Source organism: Desmodus rotundus, chromosome 3 (assembly GCF_022682495.2).
Source record: "Desmodus rotundus isolate HL8 chromosome 3, HLdesRot8A.1, whole genome shotgun sequence".
NCBI lineage: Eukaryota > Metazoa > Chordata > Mammalia > Chiroptera > Phyllostomidae > Desmodus > Desmodus rotundus.
In genome coordinates this window covers 27,131,619-27,154,345 of record NC_071389.1, presented here as the reverse complement: position 1 = coordinate 27,154,345, position 22,727 = coordinate 27,131,619, and the positions used below count along the sequence as shown (strand labels likewise).

General features: G+C 52.6%; 1 protein-coding gene across 5 annotated transcripts in view; it reads left to right on the top strand.

Moving 5' to 3' along the window:
- The window catches only part of HIVEP3 (HIVEP zinc finger 3), a 419,258-nt gene that overhangs the window by 256,699 nt on the left and 139,832 nt on the right, over positions 1-22,727 (top strand). For all 5 annotated transcript variants that reach the window (XM_024554653.4, XM_045190915.3, XM_024554651.4 and 2 more), the window contains exon 3: positions 14,581-14,661. The gene's annotated coding sequence lies outside the window, so the exon portion shown is untranslated. The remainder of the gene's footprint in view (positions 1-14,580; positions 14,662-22,727) is intronic.

Sequence of the window (22,727 nt, the reverse complement as noted above, 5' to 3'; positions counted from 1 at the left end):
ACTTAGAAAAAGCCTAAATTGTCGATGGAACCTCACTGTTATTCTGCATCCTAAAAGTCCCAACCTCCATGCCTTAACTTTTTTGTTCTGTTTTGTTTTCTGCTTGGAGTACAGTTCTCATACTGAGCAACAAATTCTGTTTGGCCAAATTCTCCCCATCCTTCAAAGCTCAAATGACAGACACCCTACTCCTCCTCCAGGAAGTCCTCTGGGGTGCCTGGTAGCCCTTTGTGCAGCTTCTGTCCATGGCCGCTACAGCACAGTCTGATCCCTTCATTCCAGCCTTCTGGCCTTAGTCCCTCGCCGCTATCAAGGGTGTGTTTCTTATCAATGTCACTTGGTCACGGGCTCTAGCTCTCCTGACCTCTGGGTAGGCCCTAGTTTCATCATGGCTAGTTTTAGGCCAGCCAAGAGAGGATTAAAACATGTACCTTAACCTCTAGTTAAAATCTGGAAATTCTTCTGCTTCCTTTCGCTCTTGTTTGTCTCCCACTGCCCTGGGGTAGGTCAAGGTCTTGTGGCCATAATTGCAGCACATGCCTGTGTGTGTGTGTGTGTGTGTGTGTGTGTGAGAGAGAGAGAGAGAGAGAGAGAGGCAGAGACAGAGACAGAGACAGAGACAACGAGAGACAGAGACAGAGGAGGGAGTGGGAAGAAGGGGAGGGGAGAGGGCTTGGGCCAGGCCACGCACGCCATGTTGCTATTTTAAGATGAGAGTGAGACAACCCTTATTCCCCTTCAGCTAACACCCGGGGCAGACCCTCTGTGGGATGCTAAGCCTGCTAGCTGGGGTGGGTCAGCTGTTCGGATCCCAGCTGGGTTCAATCTTTGTCACCTTCAAAGAAAGATACCAGTGTCCTTGAAGTTTCGCTAATCATTATAACAACTTCAAGCATTTGGAGCATTTGCCCTGCTAAGCACTCTACATACGTTATCTTAATCCTCACAACTATTTGAGGTAGATGCCATATGAGTCCCATTTTACAGATGAGAAAACTGAGGCTCAGAAAGATTCCATGTCATTGCAAGCACGGGGTGCAGATCCACAGCCAGTCTGTCTGGCCCCCACGCCCACACTCATCTCCATTACCCAAGAGCGTCCCACTGGCTCCGGAACCTGGGCTCCTGGGTGTTACAATCTTGGCTCTGCCACTGGCTGCCATACGTGGGACATTCAGTGCACCAGGCCTTAGGTCTGGCCTCTTTCACATTGACCAGATGCTGCTGAAGGGCCTTGTCCACTGTCCTATGCCAAGAAGTTGTGCTTGGGTGACTCTGAACTCTCTGAGGCTAGCATGCAACCAGTTGCACTCTGAGTTTCCCAGACTCTGCCCACAGACTCGAGCGTCCTGGAATCCCGTGATCCCCATACTCTCTGATCTTCACTGGAGTGTGGGCTCCAGGAGGGCATGAGCTTTCTGTCCAAGTGTGCCCTGCTCTATGCCAGGGCCCATCGCAGCCAGTGCTTGGCGTGTGGTAGGCGCTCAGTCGATATTTGTTTACTGAATAACTGACACACCCTCCCTTCTGCCTCTGCCCACAGTTAGCAGCCAGCACCCACACTCTGGCTGGAGCCTGGGTCCTGAAATGTGGCCGGTTGCCCACATAGTGGCAGACGAGCCCTGACCCAGCAAGCAGCCCACTTGCCCTCTGGCCCTGCTTGGCCACTAATCAGCAATGTGACTCTAGGCAAGTCACTTAACCTCTCTGAGCTTCTTTTTTCCCCAAGAGCACTAGATGAGAAGTCAAAGAAATATACAAAGCTCATTCCTGCCTTAGGACCTTTGCACGTACCATTCCCTCTGTCTGAAATACTCTTCTCCAAAATTCTCTTTCTACTGCTCCCTCACTTCATTCAGACCTCTGCTGAAGTGTCACCTCCTTAGAGAAGCCCTCTTTGACCACCTCAACTCAAACATCTCCTCTGGTCATGTTCCTTTCCCCTCTCCAAGTTGTTCATTTCTGTCGTAGTACTCCTTACTACCGGACAATGTTTACTTGTTCACTGTTATCTGTTTTCCCAATTAGAATTTAAACTCCAAGGAGACAGGGGTTTTATAGTCTGATTCAGTGCCTAGCCCAGTGCCTAGTAGGTGCTCAAAAATATTTATTGAAGGAGGCAGAAGGGTGAAAGCTGAATGGGCTGCCCTGGCCTAGACTCCTCCACCTAGTATCTCGTCCCCAGACATTGAGACATTTGGGGCAGCTCTCTGCCCATGGGTTGACTCAGCCTGACCTCCCATGGGGCGCAGACACAAGTCTGGGCACCTCCGCCATGGGAAAGTGAGACCAGAAGTGTGTGCTCTGAGAGAGCAGGACCTAAGGCCACTCGCTTTCCCCAAAAGGGGAAGACAGCGAGGCGGAGGCATGGGGAAGCTGGCAGTGTCCTGTTGACATAAGAATAGTTGCTAAATAAACATACCCATTTTCCATGACAGGCTGTTGATGTTTGGTGTGTGCTGCTGGTGCCCCCACAGCCAGACAAGAAAGAGGATCCTGTGTCTGAGAGCTGGGGAGAGGAGCAGGCTATTATGTGCCTGACCCAGCTGGCTCCCTAAGACTGCTTTGCTCACACGTCCTCATCCTGCCTCCACCCCTCTTGGTTCCCCAGAGGTCTTCACTGCTCACAAGAGAATGCAGCCCCTCAGTCTGGAATTCGTGGTTGTCTGGGACCCAGCCCTGCCCACACCTCCTACCTGCTTTCTCCCAGCTCTCCTGCAGAAGGTCTCAGCTGCAGCAGGCTCCAGGAGCAATTTCCCCAGTGCACTGTGACCAGTCCCCTAGCCAAGCTTTACTTGCACTACACTGTCTGCCCAGAATGCCTCCACCACTCCTCTCCCAGGAAGCCCTCCCTGATCACACTGACTCATGAGGCCTCTCCTTAATCTGGGCCCCCCTCAGCTCTCCTGGACTTGCCCACTTCTAGGGGATGCTTGAGAACTTATGTGTGTATGTGATGAGTGGGAAGCCATGTCAGCAGGGATGGGGCAGAGCTTGGGAGGGGCAGTACCCTCTGCCTATCCTGGCTTGACCAAATGAGGTAAAACACATGGATGTGCCTTGTAAACTACAAAGCCCTGTTCTGCCTCAGCCCAGGCACCTTTAAGTCTGGCCTGGACTCTTGCACCAGCATCCCCATGGGCCTCCCTGCCTCTAGTTCGCCAGGCCCATCTAGCTTCCCTGCCGAGCACCACAGGGGTCTTCATGAAACATGGATCCGATCAGTTCCCTTCTCTAGCAACCTTTCCTTGCTGGGAGGTTCCAGCCCAGCGAGCCTGTCCGCAGGCCTCAGACCCTCCTCATGCTTTTCCACCTTGCTGCCTTTGCTCAAGCCGTTCCTTCTGCCTGGAATGTCTTTCCCTCTCCCTCGTGTCCTCATTCCATTAGACCTCCCTCTTCCTTTGGCATTACCTGGCCCCCAGGTACATCTGGCCACTCTGGGTGCCCTTGCTAGCCATCTCTGTGCAACGGCACCTCCCCAGCTATCTCTCAGTCCTTATTTATTTGCACAGGTGCCTCCCTGGGGTTGGCTTGGCATAGAGAAATCAGCCTTCTCCTAGTGGATGGTTTTTCCTGGTAGATGGTGCTGTCTACTGTGGATGTTCTATGTGCAGGCCTGGCGCTTTTTATACTTCAGTTTATCGAGAGCCAACTACAGTCCTAGAAAAATAGAAAGGTCTTCTTCCTTATGGCAGGACCAAGACTCAGAGATGCTAAGGACCTTGCTGAAGGTCACGCAGCAGTATGTGACAGAGCTGGCCGGCCTGGGGACCCTGGTCAGGTTGATTTCACAGCTTTCCTCCAGATTGCATGCCTATGACAGAGTTAAGGACACCAAATCTCTTTCCAAAACATGACTGTTAATAAACCTTCTTAGGGATTTTGTCTGTCTTTTTTCCTGCCCAGCTCTCCATGCCTCCATGGGTGCTTCCCTCTCATCCCCAACAAGCAGCTGGTTGGTGTACAAGGGACTACAGTCTTCATCCACCTCCCTGTCCCTCCTTAGGCCTGCTATGGGTCCCCTCCAGGTCACCTGGGCCCAGGCTCCACAATAAAGTTAGACCTAGTCCTTCTGTCCAGGACCCCTCAGAGAGCCAGGGTCACCCTGTGCCCACGACTGTCCCAAGCCTCCTCCCAGCCCTGACACCCAGGCCGCAGATCAATAAATCTGTCTCCAGCTCTTCTCTCTCGACCATCTGTTCTCCCTGGTGGTCCCCAGGGAGTCTGCCAGGCTGGCTTCAAGCTCCCAGGTCAGAGAAAGGAAGCTATTTTGGGACCATCTGTTTGAGAGGTGCCTCCGGCTGGGGTTCCACCACTGAGGGAGGCTGTCCAGGCAGTGGGTGGCTGTCAGGAGGGGGCAGCAATTAGGGAATGAGAGTCACCTTTATCTTTGGGCTCAAGGCCAGGATGTGCCAGCTCTCCCCTGACTCGGGCAGACCCGTCGGATCCCAGCCCTGGTTGTGTTTGGGACATGTCGCAGGCCAGATGGTGCCGGAGGAAGCAGGGAAGACAGTCTGAACCTCACCACCTCCCCCCCTACTCCCTTTAAAACATATACACACACCCTTAAAATTGGGTTGCCAGTGACAACCTGGCATATCGTCTTCTTTTTATATTATTCTTAGCCCCTCTGTTACCATAGCAACTGAACAATGCTTTTAAATATAGCAGTTAATTTTTTCAGCTCCAGCAACAAAGTTCTGGTGCTGTCCAGAAGGCCAGAGACTGGCTTCTTCCCTGGGGACAAAGCCCTCCCAACTCCTCACAGCCCGTGGCCCCAGAGTGCGAGCTGGGGCTGAATGTCCTGAGGCGGAAGAGACCCTCTGGGCTCCTTGACCTGGCTACACTCCAGAGTCAAGGTGTGGTAGAAACACCCTGGGTTGTGCAGTCAGCAGCCCTGGATCAATAGCTCCCCCCACCCCCCCGCCCCTGAAGCCCTTGCTTTTCCTTTCTGAACCTCGGTTTCTTTATCTGGTCAATGAGGGTGACAGTCTCCGCTTCACAGATGGAGAGAAGGCTTAAAGGAGCTAAAGGAGGCAAAAGTGGCACATGGGAAACTCAGTAAGTGCATCTGTGCTGCTGTCCTTTCTCTTTCCCCTCCCCCACTCCTTCCCTTCCTCATCCTTTTTGTCTTTACCTCCCTCTCTCTTTTGCATTTTTCTCACCCTCTTCTCCCTACTGCCTTGAATTATTGATGTTAAATTCCCAGCCAGTAACATCAGAGGGTTAAAATCCATAACCAGCCTTCCTCTGGCCTCCCCTTGGATGGCCCTCCCTCCCTGGGCTGGTGAGCTCATCAGAGTCATTAATCATACATCACGGCTTGAGAACCCAGGCCCCTGTGGCCCAGCCGCTGAGCAGCCCCAGGCAGGATGCAGCGGGGCAGGATGTCTTCTTCGGGAAGGGCTGGGCTGGCTCTGAAGCCTAGGGCGGAGTGGGCGCATTAGTATGAGTTTATCTGGGAAGGGGGGCTGACAGCCGGTGGAGGGACATATCAGGAAGCGCTCCCTGGCCCAGTGACTGGAGGTGTCCTTTCCAGGTGCCAGCTCCCAGCACCCTCCCAACATCCTGCACCTCTCCCAGACCCTCCCTCACACTCGCCCCCCACTTACTTCTCTGCATTCCAGAGCTCAGCATGGCAGGCCTTCAAGCAACAGGCAGCAAAGGTTCCAATGCTCAGAAGCGGTCAACACAGGGCATGGCGGCCCGGCAGGTATAACTCCCTGTCGCTGGAGAGTTTCACTCTCTGAGGGCTGGACATGGCAGAAGGGATTACAGTACCAGGTTACAAATTGAATAAACTCTTGTCTTAACCTATGATTATATAATGGAACAATAATATTAAAATCACCATGTAATTTTGCAGAGACTTAGGTACTGATTATCTTCATTTACCAAAAAAAAGAGAAGAAAACTTGTCCAGGGTTATTAGGCTGGTAAAGAAGCTGACTCTGAATCCGTGGTTTTACCTTCCTCATTATTTTTCAAGTTCAGCTTTCCTGGCTGGAAGCTGCGTGGGGACATTTACAGAGCAGCGGCTGAGACTGAGTGTGACTCTATGCTGAGCCCCAGGCTGGTGGCTCGGGGCTGTGCAGGAGCCAGAGGCTGCTCCCTGGGAGCTGTCAATCTTGTTCAGGAACCAGACAGACACAGGCAGAGAACACCAGCGCTCTCAAAGCTGTGGGAGCCCTGCAGAGGGAAGATGCTCTGGGCCTTCGGCCAGGCTCAATTTTGGCCAGGCCTAGGGGGAGGGAGGCGATGCAGGAGGTGCCTGAGCTTCTCAGACCCACAGTGGGCCACAGACTTGGGGGCATTTTACACTCACTTTACGTGATCTTCCCACAGCTCTACGAGAGTGGCACCACATCCAGCTTTGACAGATGCTCTGCTGAGCTTGTCAAGGTCAGACAGCTCAGAAGTGGAGGGACCACGTGTGTCTGACACCAAAGCATCACTGACATCTATGGGAGGTAGCAGAGGGTCGGGAGAAGTCTGCCACGTCTGGATGACGGACGGTCTGTCTGTCTCCACAGACTGAGGCCAGCGTGGGCAACTGGTGAGCCAGGAGGTGGTGGTGGCTGAAGGGGCCTGGCTCTGGCCCCCAACCTGGCAACGCTGCATCTTGCACCCCCACCCCATCCCTGGAGAGGATGGAGGGAGGGGTGGTGGTGACGGGACAAGGGGCTGTCGCACCATGCAGGGGTTAGATCTGGCCTGTGAGACAAGACAGCTGGGGCAGTCCTGACTCTTGCTGGTTCTCTGTGACCCCCGAGGCAGGCCATCCCAGGGCCTCGTTTCCCTCTACACTCAGAAGAACATTCACTGCCTGCCTATCTCGCGCAATAAAGAGAATTTGTAATTTAGCATCAACCTTGCTGCCTGAAATGTCATCCAGTGACAGGTTCCTCTCCTGTATTTCTCTTCATAGCGTTACACACCCTGGCAGTCTGTCACACACAGCTTCCTTTACCTGTGACTGCCTTTCTCTGTCACGAGAACACAAGCCCCAGGAAGGCCAGACTGGACTTTGTTCAGGGCAGTGTCTCTAGCCCCTGAACAGTGCCTCGCACGTGTGAGCACCAGGCACATCGGTGAACTAGAGAATGACCCATGTGATTAGGATGGTGTGTCTCCTTCTTGCTCCCACAGCCTGTCCGTACCTCCTCCTGGCCCTTGTCACAGGTAGTGTGATGGCATGTGTCCCATCTGTCTCTTCACACACTGTTTAGCTGAGCATAGAGCCAGCCTGGAGGAGATGCTTGTTGCACGTTTGTTGAAGCACTCTCCTCCCTATCCTCAGTTTCCCCACTTGCACACTGTGAGAGTGGTCATCCCAGAGGCTTTTTAATCATCCTCCCTCCGTGACAGTCTGGGATTTTTAACTTGTTGGCTGGCATTGCCGCACCTGCACCTTTGTCTGTTTTCCACCCCAATGCTTGTCCTGGTCCTCCAGGGTTGGTCACTGCCCAGAGCCTGCCTTCCCCTTGATGAGCAATTAAAGCCCCAGAATAGCCCATTGTTTAGAATCAGGTGCCTGGACCCTATATTTATCTCGAGCATGCTGAGTGTGCTTAGGTCCCTGCCAGCCACGTGGTGGGCATCATCGGGACTGCTCAGGTTCCTCACCCCGAGAGGCTCTCTCTGGCACCAGGAGACAGTGCACACCAAGAGGAGCAGGAGCCAGTGAGGGCAAGGCCGGGGAGGGAACCAGCCTTCACAGAAAGCCAGGCACTGGACGGAGGTGTTTCATGTGTACTCACCGAGGCCACTCAAGATCGGTGTCATTACCCCGTTTCACAGCTGGGGGGCTGGAGGCTGTAAGAAGCCACTCTTCCCGTGGAACTGCCTTGTGGGACAGGGCTGGGATCTAAGCACAGGACTGTCAGGCTTTTTCACTGTGCCACTAAGCTTCCCCTGGGTGGTGGGTGATGCTTGGCACCGTCGGCCCCTGAAGCCATAGTCCAGCAACAGCCAGTGAGCGAGTGAGAGGGAGCCAGCTCCACGGATGCTGTCATAGGGTCTACGTTTGCAAATAACCAGGTCCTGTCGCGTCCTCTCTGAAGGACATGACAGAAGCCTAGAGTGGTAGCGAGTGAGAGAGGCCAGGGACTGGCGACTGCCCTTGCCCACAGGGAGAGCCGTTGCTCAAGGCCAGCCCAGGGGACAGCAGTGGGAGGAATCCAGTCCAGGCCCGCAGCAGAGCAGAGGCCAGAGAAATGGCTGACATGCGGCTGTCAGGGCGCTATTGGGCACTGCCACTTACCAGTCCAGTGACCTTTGGCAACAGGGCCTTCCGCTGCCTCATCTGTAAAATGGGAATAATGATAGTAACTGCCTGGTATGGCCCTCTTCGGGATTTGATAAAGTAATTCATGCATAACTCTCAGACGAGCACCTGCTTCGGAAGCCACTCTTGGCTGCCACCATATCACCACCATGCTGCACAGCCCAGCCACTGGGGACTCAGGCTTGGGGTGTGGGACCGCAGCTGGACCGTGGACCAGGACTGAGCAATAAGGCAGTGCTGGACCTCGGGAACAGGACAGCAGCAGTTTCCAGAAACAGGGCACAATATTAGAGGAGAGCCTGGGCTGGAGGTTCTTTACATGATTCTAATGATTGTAAGAGGGAAGGTTGGTTTGGGAACAAGAAGTTGGGTGCAGCTTGCAGGTGAGTGCAGGGGACCCAGGTGTTAGAAGAAGAGAGATGAGGGAAAGAGACAGACCCTTACTCCAGGATTAAATTGGAGCCATTCCAGGGGGCTCTGAAGAATTCATTTCCTGCTCACATGTTGGTCCTTTTGAAGCAGAGCCCTGGAATGTCAGAATTGGCCGGACCTTAGAGAGGATGAGACTGCCTGGGCTCACAACAGGTTAAGAGCACTCCCCTGCACTTCTCTGTACCTCTGTTTTCCTTTTGGTCACATGAGGTTGGTACATTAGATGACCTTTTGGGATCATTCTGGCCTGAAGATGACCCCTTGGGACAATTTATGGGGTCTGTTGGGTGTTAGGAGAAGGGCGGTGGGTGCTCTGAAGAGGGGGAGCACGCAAATGAGAATGTAGCAGGAGGAAGCACCTGATCCCAGGGCTGATGCATGAAGAACAGGATGGAGGGAGTACTGGTTCAGCAGCTGTCCCCTTGGACTTGAACAGGGCTGTCTCCCCAAGGCACTTGGGTTGCTTGCACACCATCAGACTCAGGTTGGCATAAGCTGGAAATCTCACCAGAGATCCTGATGGAAAGTGTTTCCTTACTTAAGCCCCTGTTAGTTCTGACCTCCCAGCTCCACCGAAGGCACCATCCCTCCAGCATGCCTGTCCAACACCTGAGCTAAAGTGGTCCAAATTTCATCAGTGCCCAAGGGGCTGGCAGGGCCTGGCATTGGCCTGGTTGCCCTGAACTCTGTACCTGGCATTCCTATGGGTGGTGGTGGGTTGCCCACTGGGCTACAGCCTCCCTCAAACCCTGCTGGGTTGGTGACTCTACAGAACTGGGTTTGCTCCTTTCTGCCTCTGTTCTCCTGCCTTGGACTCCAGTTCTCCACAAGAGTCAGAGCCACACATGAACTCCACACCCTGAGACCCTGACTAGCTATTACCATTCCACCCAAACCCCACTTTTGGCTAGATTCCCTTCCCCATGCCCTCAAGGTGCTGGCGTGCTTCTCGCTCTAAACAAGGAAGATTTCCAGAAAATGGTGCTGCCGTTCTTCCAGCTTCAGAGATTGCCACTGTTGGAGACTGCCGTGAGTGGCCCTGTTTGAACCCATCACAAGCTTACTCCAACCTCCAGGTGCTCCCTTCTTCGAGCCCCTTCCTGCCTCTGGCCCTTGATGCTGCAGTGCCAGCCTGCTATTGGGATACACACTCCCAAGTCTGAAACTCTGGCTGGGTGTTCTGATGCTGTGGGCTGCAGGTAACAGAAACCTAACTACAAGTGGCTTGGACAATAGGGTTTTATTAACTCTGAGAGCCTGAAGGCAGAGGCAGTTCCCAAGCTGAGTAACTCAGCAGCCCAGTGACGTCAAGGATTCCCACTCTTTCTAGCTTCCTCCTTCTGCCAACCTAACCACAGTCAGCATCATCTCACCCAAGGTCATGAGATAGTCTTGGTGGCCGCTTGCAGATAGGGTGGTGGGTGGTACAGAAGAGGAACATTGTCCCTGAAACTTTTTTTTTTATTAGCAAAGGAGTCCTTTCCCAGAGACTCAGAGAAAGACTTCCCTTAGCTGTGAAGTACGAGTAATATGTCCCATTAGCCAGAATTGAGTCACATGCCCATGCCTGAACCAGTCGCTGACAAGGAACCATACCACCTCTGCCAGATTGGATTAATCATGGTTTACTCCCTGGGCCTGTGGAAGGTCTACCCCCCGCACTGTCCCCCCCAAAAAGCAGGCCTCCTCCAGCAGAGAAAAAACAGGGAGGAATAGCTTTACTGAGTAGCTCCTAATATTCAACTTGAACTTTCCCTCTTTGCATTTGGTGCCAGAGTACCTGGTCGCAGCCCTTTGTACCAAAGCCCTTTTGACTTCTTCCTCTCTGCACCCATCCAGACTCTTTGGTGGAAGCAACAGAAGCTGCTGCTAGGGCAACTTCAGCAAGAGAGAATTAAATGGGAAGGATAATAAGAATCTCACAGATCTGACAGGAAGGCTGGAGAACCAGGCTCAGAAAAGGATCCAGGACCCCCCAGGGAAACAGAAAACAAACTGATCAGTGGCTGTCCTGTCATGGCCACAGAAATAGAAGACCCAGGGCCTGGAAGAGAACATTCAATATGCCTAGCTCAGCCTCGTGCCCTCCCCTGGGCTGCAGGAAAGCAGGGAACCTTCGCTCCACTAAGACCAGGGGAGCTAATTCCCCAAAATGGAGTCAGGGTGCTATTGCAGAAGTAGGGAGAAAAGGTGCTGAGTGGCCCAAAACCAGCAATAGTAGCATGTGCCTGACCCAAAGACACAACAGACATTGGCATGGTACACGTCCCTCACAGTGGGTAAAAGGTCCACAACCTTAACTGCATGGGAACGGCCAGTTGGCACAGGAGACATGTTAGCACTCTGCCTAGTTCCCACAAAGGCAGCCCCCTCTGGTGTCACTCTCATGGGCAGAGGATTCTGTCAAATCTCTCTAGAGGCTCCTGGAGCTGCTCACTTAGGGGGTGGCCCCTCCTGGCTTCTCCCAGCCGCTCTAGAAACCCTATCAGCGTGTCTTCTGTTCACCAGTTACAGGAAACTTGTGACAGCCCCAGACAATTCGTGAGTCTTCAAGATGAAAGTCACGTTGAAGTCAAGACCTTCAAGATAAAGGTCAATTCCCAGGCTTACCACCCCCTGGCAGGGTGGGTTTCAGGCTGGAACAGGTCTTTTGCTGCAGATAAGAAACCATGGTTGAGCACCAACTATGGGGCAGGTAAGGTGCTGGGTGCTTGGCCTGCAGCTTCTCATTCAATCCTCCCAGCAACCCTGTCATACAGCTCTCATTTTCCTCGTCTATGGATGAGGAATCTGAGGCTTGGGAAGAATCAGTGATTTGTCCCATGGTCACAGCTAATAAGTAGCAGGCCGGGATTTGAAGCTGACCCAGAGTCCCTTCTCAATCACTTCACCCTACTGCTAATAGTAGGCTTCTTGTTCTACCTACTGGGAGGAGGGATGGGGCAGGACCTTCGTTCATGCATTTGTCCTCTAGGCTTATCCACCCACCACGTACCCTCCTCGCCTTGGGAAAGAGCCCCTGGAAAGGGTGGTCTCCAGAGAATTCTCTTGGAAGTTTCCTCCCAAGTGTTGGTGCCAGCACACCTCCCAGCTGGTGCACAGCTGCCTCAAAGGCAGTCCCGGTCCCTGTCGTGGCTGCAGACACCCCTGTGCTCAGTTTCCCTGGCCAGCACCCCCAGGCTGGCAGACCGTCCTGCTGATGGAAAAGAATGAACATGTATTGAGCCAGAAACTTTCTACTCCTTGTCTCATTTCATCCTCACAACAAGCCTGTGGGTGGGCACCCTGATCTCCCCATGTACCAGCTGTGAGACCCTGAAACCCATGCCTCAGTTTCCTCATCTGTGAGCACGAGGTAAATATCCTTATTCAGTAAACCCATTTTGCAGAGAAGGAAGCTGGGGTATAAAGAGGGAGGTTTATTGTTCAAGATTGTGTAACTAACAAGTGACAAAGCTGGAGCCGTTTGGGTTCAAAGTTCCATTCATTCGTTCATCCATCAACTACTTCTTGAAGGCCCACCATGTGGTATGCACTGGATCCGTACTCTTTCTTTTAAAAAAATATTCACTCCTAAGACCCTAGCATGCAAGCCAATTCGACTTCACAAAGACACAGTAAGTCCTTTCTGCATGTCAGGCACTGCGTGAGATCTGGTGTTGAGGACAATGTTGAATCCTCATGACAACCCTGCACGGTTGATTGTTTTACCACTTTACAGATGACAAAAGGGACATTCCGAGAGGTGAGAGAACTTGCCCAAGCTCACACACGTGGAACCTGATAGAAGCCGGCATCATAAACCCCAAAACCCCTTCCTTCCCTTCCCACCGTGTTGCTCCTTTCTCTCTGTGATGCTCTCCTCTCCCCACCCCTACCTGGCCCACAGTGACACAGGCTCTGGACATTCCAGCTACTGTCCATACCCCAAGTTCTTTGCCCAACAGAGAGGGGCAGCTGTCAGCCTCCTTGGCCAGTGCCATCTGCACTGGGCCTTCAGGACTCTGGGCCTCCCTGGCTCCCCCGTCCCCTGAATTTGACCCCTGCTTTCAAAAAGGACATGAGGAAGATTAAAGAATAAGTGCAGACCAAAGCTTTAAACATCAGACAAAAGCAAAGTGCAGACACAGAGAAGCAGGGGAGGCTGGGAGTGTCTTGGAGGACAACACCCACTGTGCACCGGGTTTGGGGAAACGAGTGCTGTCGCATCGCTGCTGGTGGGTTGTTTTGGGGGAGCAATTTCATTGCATGCACCAACAGCTTCGCCTCAGATATCCATGCTTTGGGGGACAGCCACCCCAATTTCCAGGAATATAGCCTAAGCAAAAAAAAGTCTACGGAACTTCCACTCAGCCCTATCTATAATACTGAAGCGCTGAGTACTGGAAGCAAATCTCAGTGCTAACACATGGGAATAAAAACTAGCGTACATCTCTGTCAGGGATTGGTAAACTGTAGCCTGCAGGCCAAATCCCACTGACAGCCTGTTTTTATAAATAAAGTTTTATTGGAACACAAACGGGCCCGCTCATTTACATATTGCCTATGGCTGCTTCCGTGCTACGGCTGCAGAGTGGAGCAATGGGGACAGAGAGTATGACCCAAAAAGCCTAAAGTATTTACTATCCTACCTTTAACCGAACAAGCTGGCTGACCTCTGATTTACTTGATGGAATATTATATACCCTTTAAGAATGTGGTAACTTTAGATTAAGAAAGGTTGAGAAAAGCAAGCTACAAAGTTTTATATGCAGGATGATTTCACCTAAGTAAAAAAGAAAAAAAACCTACAGGAAACTGTATATAAACAAAAACCCAGAGAGGCATAGATGAAAATATTACCAGTTTTTGGGGAGCAGAAACACAATGAGCTGGCATTTAAGCATGCCTCATTGTAGAGCCACCTCCCTTCCTCCTACCAGGGTCCCCAACCTGCGGGCCACGGGGCCAGGCATCTCAGAAGTGCACCATAAGTACCTCCTGAATGAATATTGAATGGCTGGATCCCCTAGAGGTCAAAGCCTTACGCCCAGAAGACATAAATAACACGTCTCAAATGAGTATGTGGAGCCATTATTTAAATATATGTGGTGGTGCTGTGATTACTAAAATACAAGTTAATTGTAAAGCATTATGTTCATTGTGGCTTTTGTGTTGTTCTTTATTTTCCCAATGAAAAGATACTAAGTGTAGAGTTACCATCAGCAGGAGTTTTGAGAAATACTTTCACACAACAAGGAGTCCTTGTGCAGAACATGGTGAGAAGCACCGTGCCGTTCTGCATGGCATATGTGAGACGCCTCGCCCAGTGTCTGGCACAGGGATGGCTCAGAGGAGTGAGGAAACTCAGCAAGCCGAGTGTTGAGAGCCCACGGCATTGGTCCTGTCTCGCCAAGTGACTTTCTTGCTAGACCTGTGCTATCACTCCCAGTGACTTTATCTCTGTGAGACCTGACGGTAGCATCTAACAGCTTTCCCGAGTGGCTATGGAGTGCTTATGTGAATGAATGATGAGGGAAGAATGAAGGAATTAGGGTCAACGGTGATGAGGGAGCACCAAAGAGTGCTTGAAAGTGACGGCTTCTCATCCTGAGCGAAGGAATAGAATGTAAGGGGTTCTGCAGGGGCTGGTGACAGGACTGTCGGCTCTGAGCGGGTGATGCAGCTATGGCTGCGTCCCTGGGGGAGCCTGACCTTGGCCCTGTGTGGACCGTGGTGTGGAAGAGGTGGTGGCTGGGGCTTGGCTGTGAGGCCACTCTCACCAAGGCTGTGCTCCTCACTTTTGGGTGCATCTTTCAAACTCAAGTGGAGGTTGACAGATGGTGCTGGTGTAATGGTCTCACTTTCTCTCCTGCCCACAGGTCTCCCTCCAACACAGTCCTTCAAGCTCTAAGAAACCTCTGACACATCTCAACCATGAGACCACGGCTGGCTTTTGGCAGGTAAGCCTCTGCCCGCCATCTCTTCCTCACACCACAGGACACACAGCAATTTCAGCACAGCCCAAAGGTCACAGGGCCACGTTTGTGGCCAGCAGGTGGGTGGAGCTGACTTCATCCGCCCCAGGAGAACGGATCCCCATGCTTTACTGAGACTCCAGGAAAAAGCTGCTAAATGTCCAAAGCCCTTCAGCTGACATTTCCGCAAACGCAGCACATGGAGATGGGCACACATCCTGGGATGGAAGCCAGGGAACTGGGTCTGACCCTGCTCGGGAAAGTCTCAAGCAAGAGCCTGCCTTTCTAGTCTCTGTTTCCTTCTATGAACAGGGAGGGAGCCGGACGCAGTGAACTGGGCGGTCCTCAGGCCTCGGGCTGTTCCAGGCCATGGGGTGGGGGAGGGGTGGTGGGAACAGAAGCAGTCTGCCACTTCCCTGGGACTCGGGCCTCACATCCACAGGGAGCCTGGGCCAGGCTGTGTATATGCCACGTGCGTTCAGGGGCCTGTGTTCCTTCCTGCAAACTCTGCTTAATGTCAGACTCAGACGCAGATGGTCACCAGCCACACACCTGCCCTCGCCTTTCCACGCCTGGGCAGCACACCACAGACACTATAGGCTGCCTGGGCCCGGATGGGAAGGGCGGAGACTGCCTGCACACAGACAGCTGGGCAGGCCCGAAGCAGAATGTGGGGGTGAAGAGCAAGCTGAGTGAGGGGCAATTCAGGCCAGGAGGCCAGGTTAACCTAACAGTGAGGCCCTCATCTAGAGCAGAAGTGGGTATAGGGCCAAAGCGCACAGGCAGATCAGCAGGGCAGGCTGGGGGAGCTGCCTAGGAGATGAGGCCTGGACAGTATGCAGAGGCCCTTTGTCCAACAGTTGGAGCTCTCTGGTGGGCGGGAGGCTGCCCCTCCACCATGCCACTCTCAGTCTTGATCAAGGCTCAGGGGATACATGCCAGGAACTCAACACTCTGTCCCCAGCCTGCCTCCAGGCTGCTGCCTGAGTCTGGTCCAGGCCTGGCCTCTGAGGGAGGAGGTGGTTTGAGGATAGGTGTGTGGGTGTTTGGGATGGGATGGACGTGTCTGTTTCCTCAGCAGGGAGACCTAGCCTCAGAGGCTCCTAGGCATATACCACTGCTTGGCTGGCTCAGCTGCAAAGCATGGGAACTTGGGGGGCTAGGGACTAGGAGGAAGCTAAAAGCAGGTGAGACAGCCTGGAGGGATCCTCTGTGACCTGGCGCTGCCCCTCTCCAGCCTAACCCCCTCCACCCCCAGCTCTCTGTTACACCCGCCCCTGCTCTCCAGCCCTGTGGCGGTCCCCAAATGGAGCAGCATTTCACCCCTCCTTATTTTTGCCCATGCTCTTCCCGGGGCCCTCCTCTGTCCTGCATCCAGACCGGTGGGCTCACCTGGACCTTAAACTTGGTTCTCTGGGGAGCCTCTGCTGACCATCCAGCTGGGCTCAGCACACAGTACCCGCCTCCACCATCACTTCCGCCTCCCTGGCTCAGTTGTTGGCTTCCCCACCACGCTGTATTCCCACCCCGCCGTCTTCCCACCCCGCCCAGCTCTCTTCCTCCCCTGTCCCTGAAGAACAACAGTCTGCCTCCCGGGGCAGCCACCTTTAAGAATTTGGTGCCATTCTTAGGCCCCCTTGGGTCTAGATAATGACAAGGCAGCTCCCTCCGGGAGCTTTCTGTGTGGCGGGTGATCCTTCGCTATTTCATGCGTTCACAGTTTCCTCTCTTGGCGGAACTCAAAATGCTTTCACATCTGTCATCCCATGGGACAGTAGCAAAAGTAGGTTCTGGGGCTCGAGAGAGCTGGACGCCAGCACTGCCCTGTCACCCACTTGGGGAGCAGTGTGTCTGATCTGAGCCTCAGGGTCTTCATCTCTAAAATACCTACTTCCTCAGGTGGTTCCAGGCTCCCAGGCCAGAGCACCTGTGAAAGGCCAGCTCAGAGCCCGTCTTGTAGTTGGCACTTGCATTCCACGTTCCTCTGTCAACGTACACCCCTGTGATGGGCAGTGGCTACTGGTGGGCAGTGATGGCCTAGACAGGCCTGTGAGAGTTTGGCTTCAAAAGGTAGCATGAGAAGTTAGCATATATGCCTTAGCAGGAAGGCAGACAGTTGACTTGACTTTCCTTTAAAAATTTATTCAGCAGCACTTTCTTGAGACGCCTCTGTTCCAGGCAATGTGGACCCTGGGGGGGACGGGACACATAAACAAGTGAATATCAATCCACTGTGAGAAAGAGTGGCAGCAGAAGCACACACACAACACGAGAGAAGCGGAGCAGAGAGAGAGCCACAGACTCTATAGAGAGCCATGATGTGGAGGAGGGCGCGTGTGAGCTGCCACTGAAGGGTCTGCGGGGGTTTTTCAGACCTGGAGACTTGGGAAGGGAGAGAGGGCATTCTGGGTGGAGGGCCCAGCAGGCGCAGAGGTGTAGCCGGGGGGGAAACATCCTGGTGTGGTAGGGCAGCGGTGTTGGTGTTAAGAATGACCTGCCTGCCAGAGCTCCCCGTCACAGAGAAGCATTCAAGGGAGCCCGGTACCCAGCTGCTTTGCCAGCTCGGGCCAGGCTGAAGGGAACATCAGTGAGCTCTGTGATAAGGGCAGGAGCTTCTCCTGCCCCTCCAGTGTCCAGGCGGCCAGGAGCTTCTAAGGCTTTTCTTGGTTAGAGTTGGGGGCGCAGGTTATCCGTAAGCTTTGAAGTCATCCTGGAGGCATGATCTCTGTGTTTGTGCTGGGGGCCGGGACAGAGATTGTCGCCGCGCAGGGGGCCTGGCCCTGAGCGGGCCTGCCTAGGGCCAGCCGGTAGTGTGTGGGCTCTTGATTTTGTATAGAAAAGACTTTACAGCACAAGTCTGGATGACTATGAGGACACATTTACAAAAGCTGGGGACAGTAAAATAGGAAAGGGCTTAGTAGAGAAAAGGGGGCCTTGGGGACAGGTTCAGGGGATTAGCCTGGGACAAGCTGCCAGCTGCCCATTGCCCTAGCAGGGGTGTCTAACCTTTTGGCGTCCCTGGGCCACACCGAGAAGAAGAGTTGTCTGGGGCCACACATTAAATACACAATCATTAACAAAAACTGATGAGCAAAAAAAAAAAAGGGTTTTAAGTAAATTTGTGATTTTGTGTTGGGCCACATTCATAGCCATCCTGGGCCACATGTGGCCTGCGGGCCGCTGTCGGACACCCCAGCTAGAGTTGAGGAGGTGCATGCCTGTGCGCAAGGAAGAAGGGAAAGGCACAGGCTGCTCCCCAGAGGGAGAGCTGGGGCACTGGGTCCTTTGCCTTCACTTCTCTCTCTCTCTCTCTCTCTCTCTCTCTCTCTCTCTCTCTCTCTCTCTCGCAGGGGGAATCTTAGCGGAGGGCTCAGGGGAGGTTTCAGCAGACTGTTCATCAGTTCTGCAGGTGTGCCCTTTCAGGGCTGCGATCTCCACTGATTGGTCAGTGGCAAGGCAGGGGGTCTTTAGTCACTGCAGTTGGTTCTGGCCTCCCCCACCTGGTTTTGCTGCTTTCCTGGGCCTGGAGCTGAAATACAACTGAGGCCTGGAGGTTATCTCCCTCGAGGTGGCCATTTGTATCTGGCCATAAATTGCTTGGCAAGTTTGTTCAGCTCTCTGTCTCAGTTTCCCCTATTCCACTTGCCAAGGAATTTTCCTCCTAGCATCTTACTTTCCTGTCTCAAGGTGACTAAAACTTGGTTCCTGCCCCAAGTACAGAGAGGGAGGTGGGCAGGCCCTCGACTGCTCACACTACATAACCACTGATGCTTTACTGGGAAGACATTCAAAGTGTCACAGGACCACAGAGGAGGGGCCAGCCAGAGGGTAAGGGGCATCCTAAGGAGGAAATCCAAGCCAGATGGTAATAAGAAGAATGATTATAATAGCTGATGATCGTTGAGGACCTATACATGCCAGGCATTGTTCTAAGAGCTTTGTGTGGATTTTCACTCTACCTGCACAACTCTATGAAGCAGGTGCTATGATCGTCCTCTTTTAAAGATGAGGAGAACGGATGCACACAGGGGCTGAGTAATTGTTCTGAGCACACATGGCAGGCAAATGGCGCAGCCAGGCTGAACCCAGGCATTCTGGCCTCAGCGTCCATGTGCGCAAGGCCGAGGCAGCCTAAGCGCCGAACCCTCTCGAAGAGCTGACAGGGCTGGGACTGTGTCAGTCTTGCTCTGGTGCATTGTGGGCGCTCGATAGAAATGTGTTCACTGGCGACAATACCCACGTGCATGGATGGATTGGGCCCCGGAAGAGTCGAGGAAGCAAACGGGGAGAGGGACAGGCCCTGCAGGCAGAGGTTGCAGCTGGAGCAAAGGCTTCTGCTCTGAGCACCTGGGGCGGCCTGGAGGCATGGTCAGGTCTGGGGCACTCACTGGAAGGCTGGAAGGGACCAGAGAAGGGAGTGCGTCCATGGCAGCCTCTCTGGCCAGCCCTTCCTGTCCCTAAGGCCTGACATCTGCCCACCTTCTCCTGCAAGTCCTACTCACCCACCCTGCCCCACATCGGGAAAGAAATGGCGCTGTGTCCTTTGGGTCCCCACACCACTATTTGTCACCCATCCCTCAAAGGCACCTGGGGGCTGGTCTGGCAACAGGAACACAAGTCCCCAGAGGCAGGGAAGGTCTGCAACACCCAAGACAGGCTCAGAAAAGACAATTCAAAACTTTCCTGAAGGGGTGGCTTCCTGAATGTTTGAGACTTCGGGGAGCAGATACTTTTCAAAGATTTACTTTCTTTCTTCAAGCTCATTGGGCTATGGATGGAAAACTAAGATTGGGACTGAGCTCTGTGGCTTCCTAGTGGGGCGTCCTTGAATGAATCAGGTCACTTCTTTTGTACCTCAGCTTCCGCCTCCATAAAATGAGAGTACGACTCTAGAATACAATTCTAACTCTAGAATTAAAGGGGGCAAGGTTTGGAGAAACTCCAGAGCAGGACCAGGCTCAGTGAAAAGTAGCTTCTGAGCTTATTGCTTTACTTCTAGGGCCTCGTTTTTCTCCATAAAATAAAGAGTTGGAGAATGTTGATCTTCAGCGCCAGTCAGCCCTGACATTCCAGGACTCAAAGCTGCCACCACTGGTGGACTAGATAATATGAAAACATTTGCACACACATCATACTCTATGTCTATGAGCATATAATCATTTTTATAAGTTTAAAATACACATTAAATTAATTTAAGGTAAATATATCATTTACAGAACCCTTTATTATCTTTTCTTCTGATTACAAAAGAAATAAATATTTATTGAGGAACCTTTGGAAAGCATGGGAAAAGCATTTACCCGCTATTTCCATGTTCGAAACTTGAGATAGCCTTTTAGGTATTCAGTGGCATCACCTCTCACCTTTTCGCTGTGCCCATACACAGACTTTTTAATAAACATATTTCGAATTATACTCTGCCTTCTATTTTTTAACTCACGCTGAGCCATTGAACCGGGTCTCTGGGCAGGCCCTAGAGGAACCGGAGGCAGCTGCTGCCACAGCTGTTGGGTGCCCGCCCCCCCCTGCTGCCTGGGTGGCGGACTGGAGGCATCTGACCTTCGGATGTTCTCTGTCTCTGGCGGGGGCACATTTTACACTAATTTTAGCTTAACCGCTCAGGCCCGCTGGCTTGGGACCCGCGTATAATGGACGCCTTATGTAGATGGTTGCCAACAGTGCAGGAAGAAGTGTCCCACCTTAAAATGTTCCCCGTCACCCGCCAGTCCTCTGCTGTCAGAGAACAAGCCGGCTCCCTGTTCCTCCTCCCAGCAGGAAGGGGCTGTTGTTGATGTTCATGGCCCAGCAGGCCGGACCCAGCGGGCAGGTGGCCCACCAAACACACGAGCAGTTGCTCCTCTGGACAGCGCCGTATTTTTATAGGACAGGCTCGGATTTGAGCTGGAACAGCTGAGGGAGACTTCCCAAGAAAGTGCTGGGTAATGCGTTTGCTGCTGGACAGCTGGATGACTGAAATGTCCTCAGCTGTGTATATAGAGCCTTCTGGAACCTCACCTTAATGCTTTACCTTTGTCAAGTGTGGACAAATGGTACAGAGTCCTTTGACATCCCATTTTGTCCTGATGGCAGAGCCCTACGTATCGGGTAACAGTAGTCCCATTTGACAAGCATGGGAGCTGAGGATGAGATAGGGGCATAATTTGCTCAAGTCTGTAGCAGGGACTTGAACATGAACATGAGTCTGTCTCGCTCCATGTCCAGGGCTCCTGTCACTCATCAGCACTGTATCGGTCAGCAGGTCAGCCAGGTTGGTAGCCCTCTGCTCTGTGTCCTCGTGTTTGGTACTGTTTTTCCAAAATGGAGACACTTTCATTTTCACTTTAAAAATCAATGTATTGAAAATAAATATACCTAGTTGTTTCTAAAGCGCAAATCTGATCATGGGAAGACTCTTTCTTCAAAATGCAGGAAGTCTCCCTTTGCCCACAGGAGGAAATCCCCATGCCTCAGCCCCACAGCCAACCTCCATAGCTTGCTACCTCCCCCTCCCCCCACCCCCTGCCACACACACACACACACACACACACAGCCCCTGTCTAGGCTCCCCAGCACTTAGGTAGGGCTGGGACATTTTACTTATGATCTGCTTTCTGACCAGAACACAGTGCCACAAGGCAGGGGACCCATGGGCTGCTCATCTCTATGTCCCTGGGGCCTGCACTGGGCCAGACACAGTGTCAAAACCAGTAAATGAATTGGTCCCCAACCCACGGCTCTTCATAAGAAACTGGAGCTTTAATCCAGGGTTAGATATAAGCCAAGGCCTATCCAGCAGCTGCCAGACCAATAAGGAAGTGGCTCCTTGGCTGGACTCCCAAGAGTGGCCTGCAGGGCCAAGTCAGGAAACCCTGACCCTGAACAGGCTGGGAGGAAAGCAGAAGAATGTCCCTAAATGTGTGCTGGAGACCAACCCTCTTCCCCCATGGCACATCTCCCACCTCTCCCATCCCTCCCCTCCCCAGTTTCGTGATGACAGTACGACCTATGTAACACGTCCTCAGCCTGGTGGCTCTTTGACCCACGTCTGATGCTCTTCAGGAACAATCTGTAAGCATCACATGCTTCTCTGGGGGAAGGAAAGTTCTCTAGGGACTACTTTGGCTTAGTGAGGGCAGGACCCTCTCTCTCCGACTCCATACGGGACTCCTCTCTGGGCCACGGCCCCTCGGCCTCCCAGACTCTACTTCTCTGGGTGTTTTGTGGGGAGAGGCAAGGACTTTACAGTGCCACAGCCTCAGCTCCCGCTAGTCCTGCCACTTTCTAGCCAGGGACTCCATCTCTTTGAGCCTCAGTTTCCTCATCTGCAAAATGGGACTAGTGATACCAACTTTTCAGGATTATTGTACCTTAAGGAAAAGTGCTTGTCAAAAAGTCTAAGAGAGAGGCAGGCACACAGTGAGTGCCTGCATTCCTTCCTCTGGAGGGCTTTCAAGGCCTCCAGAGCCTCCCTGAGCAGGGTGGGGATGTCCCAGAGAGGGAGGTGGGCTCCGTGAAGAGGTTCTTTGGCACGTTGCACATGGCGCGTTAGTCTTGCAGTAACCATGTCTCTGCTTCTGACAGGGTCTTGGGGGTTTAGCCAAGGACAAAAAGGAGGAGAAATAGAACTCTTGTTTTCTAATGAAAGCCTGAGGGAAAGCAGATTTTTATAATAGAGTTGGTTCACTTCACTTTCAGCTTTCTAGGAAAAAATCTTTTATTTGTTCATTTGTTTATTCATTCATCCTACAAATATCTCCATGGCCTCAACCACCTACCAGATGTGGCAAGAGCACACAAATAGGTCCTGCAGGGACCCTGCCTTTAAAGAGCCTGCCATCTAACCAATAATTGTAATTCAAGATCAAAAGTAAGGAGCAATGTGGGCAAGGCATGGTGTCAGGAGCGAGTGATCGTTTCCTGCAGAGCTGGTTGGAAAAGGTTTTGTGAAGAAGATAGCACCAAGGTGAGCCAGTGAGAAAGCATAGAGGGGAAAGGCCCTTACTCTCCAAAGACAGAGAAGCATAACATATCCAAGAATAACCTTAAGAAAG